This window comes from Aptenodytes forsteri, unplaced genomic scaffold, assembly GCF_000699145.1.
Source record: "Aptenodytes forsteri isolate BGI_AS27 unplaced genomic scaffold, ASM69914v1 Scaffold50, whole genome shotgun sequence".
NCBI lineage: Eukaryota > Metazoa > Chordata > Aves > Sphenisciformes > Spheniscidae > Aptenodytes > Aptenodytes forsteri.
In genome coordinates this window covers 1,478,491-1,481,498 of record NW_008795126.1, presented here as the reverse complement: position 1 = coordinate 1,481,498, position 3,008 = coordinate 1,478,491, and positions in this window count along the sequence as shown.

Sequence of the window (3,008 nt, the reverse complement as noted above, 5' to 3'; positions counted from 1 at the left end):
TCAAAGAAAAAGAGGGCGAGCGGGTGAGCAGGCAAAAAAGGAAGAGCAAGAGGTGTGTGAGGGAGAAAGAGAACGGAGAAGGGGAACAAGAGAGAAGGAAAGCATGAGAGTGGCAGGAAGGGGGGGGAGAGAGGGGAAGAGAGAGAGGGAAAGAAGGAAGGGAAGAAGCGGGGGAGAGAGGAAGGAAGAGAGAGAAAGGAAGAAAGGAAGAAGATAAAGTGGGAAAGAGGGAAAGCGGGAAAGAAAGACAGGAAAGAAAGAGGGAAAGAGGAGGAAGGAAGGAAGGAAGGAAGGAAGGAAGGAAGGAAGGAAGGAAGGAAGGAAGGAAGGAAGGAAGGGAGGAAGGGAGGAAGGAAGGGAGGAAGGGAGGAAGGAGCTATGTCTTGGCAATGCAAACGGTGGCATCAGTCCAGCTCAGACCCACCGATGCACACGGCTTTCTGCTCGTTCACCAGTTTGGCACCTCTGCTGGTGACCAGCGCAGGAGAGGGCACCCACCGCTGGCTACAGGGGGCTGGCACAAACCCCACACCTATTTTCCAGCGGCAGGCGATGCTGCCGGGCTCAGACAGGTTAGCCCGGGCCAGCCCCACCTGCCCTAACGTGCCTCCTTTGCCGGGTTATTTCGTAAGCACAAAAATTCGGTCATACACTGTTGATTCACGCACGGAAACCCATTTCACAGTGGTCCGAAAGACTAGTTTCTAGTACCCAGCTAATATGCTGGATGAACGAAAAACCTCATCAAAAACCGTTGCCTTTAAAATTTGCAGCCTATTTTTAGTTTTCAATACTGAAAACCAAGCAGAGTGGTATCGCCAGTTCCGCACTCCTCTTCGGGTGCGTTTCATCTGTTTTCCATGGCTGCCCTTGTGTGTTCAGCCCGCGCTTCAGAGAAATGATTCCCGCAGCACAAGGAGTTTCTTTCTGCATTGTTCCCAGGGTTTGTAATCCTGGGCTGTATTAATCTGGCACTCCCTTTTTCTAGGTGTTTTCACAAATCGTGGGTGTTTCAAGAAAAAGCCGCGTTTTGTCTCCTGCATGAAACACCGGGATCCTTTTTTTAACCTCTTTCTCTAGAGTATTTTATTCAGTTTGGTAAAATGGGTAGTGGAAGAGACCCAGGCACCTCCGATAGACTAATTCCATTTACAAGGGTGCCGGTGGCCCTGTCTGCTTCCCGCTGAAAGGAGGCTTTCCAGTGGCATCCGTACGAGCCACATCAGGCTGCCAGAGCTAATGCTAAAGGCTGCAGTACCCGTGAATAGAAGAGACCCTGGAAAAGCAATTTGGAGCAAATTTCAGACCTGTAGAATCAAAGCAGAGAACTGAACCAGGCGAAGAGACGTCACCCGCTGGCAAACTCCTCATGCGCTTAAGGCAAAGGACCCCGATTTCTACAAAGCCAGCTCAGGCCCTCTTTTTTGGAAGCCAAATCCACGTAAGGAACAGCTTTACCGAGCGTCTTGCACGGAGGTTGGAGGGAGATGTAGGTGGTCTGGTAGGCCCTCAGCCCCCCTTGATTGTTACTGTATTAATTAACGGCACCGTTGCTACCTCACTCGCTTTCCCTTCCTCAAAGGAGAGGAGGAAGAGAGCGTGTTGGAGCGGAAGCAAGTCCCACGAGCTGCAGCGCGGCGATTTTGGGCGACAGCGGACAAACGGACAGCGCTGGCACCCGCAGCCCGGCAGTGCAAATCGCAACGCCGAATTACAGAGAGGTTGTAAATCGCTCACCAAAGGCCCGATCCTGAACTCCCCGCAGAGATATCGAAATCGCTGGGAGTTTTCTGTGAGTAGGAAGTGGAGGAATGAGCTTCAAACATTCAGGCCCAGCTCCACATGGGTGGTCTATTATGCCTGGATGGATTCCCACTGGCTCCAGCAGCACTCTGAGGTAGTGAAAAGGCTCTTCCTAAATGCACCCCGTTGCAGAACCAGGGCTCTAAGTACTCTCTTTGAACGCTTACGAGGGACTTGGGTGGAAAGGTGAAGCCTCAGGCTCACCGCAGCTGCTCCGCAGCGTTTAGCCCCATGTGTTGATATTAATCCGAGTTCGAAAAAACACACGTAGTTGGAGGGGGAAAGACTCCTGAACCCAGCGGAGTCCTGGCCTTTGGTTCGCACTGTGAAACAAACAGTTCAGCAACCGACAGCAGCCACAGAGAGAAAAACGCGCTTGCATCTGCCCAGCTACATCTGTAACTATTCAGGGAAGAGCATCCGAATTTGTTCCGCTTTTCGGTTGGCAGAGCAACAGTCGGCTCTGACGGTGGATGTGTATTGGTAGCATCCAAGCCAAGCAGATTAGAAACCAAATTCAAAAGCCATTTCCCCTCCTTCCCCGACACACTTTAAAATAAACCTCCGCTTCTTTGTTCCCATGACCCTTCCATCCCACTCCGCTCAGGAATGCCGAGATTCTCAACGACCTCCCTCTTCTTGGAGTAATTGTCAAATACATTAATTCTATAAATAATAAATCATGCAAACAAACCATTTACTAGCCTATTAAACGCGAGACGTGCACTTTCTGAAAGCGGGCAGACTTGGAAGCCCACGTAAAGGCTGGGTACTGCTTTATTCACGACCGGCCAATTTCAGATGGAAAAGTCATTGATTTGGGAGTTTATTTTATGAAAAGCGGGGTGTTTTCCCCCAGCTACAACGCGCGATTGAAAGACCGCGGTATTTCTGCAACCCTGGGGGTGCACGCTCACGATGTTAACGGTATGGCACGTCCCTTTCCACGTTTAACTTGAGAAAGATCGGTGGTGCCGCTGCAGATTCGGGGGTGCGCGACCCCTCACACGGCTCGCCCTGGGCCCGGGCGAGGAGGCCCCCGGCAGCCCTCTGCTGCAGGGCGCCATTTCACGGCCTGGAAGCTGCCCGCCAACAGAGGCACTCGGAGAAGGGAGCCCAGGCCGCCACAGGCACACGCTTTTGCGTGAAGCACTGCTTCTCCTCGGCGCCCACCGCTCCCGCCCGGCCCCGCAAACCGGGCCCGA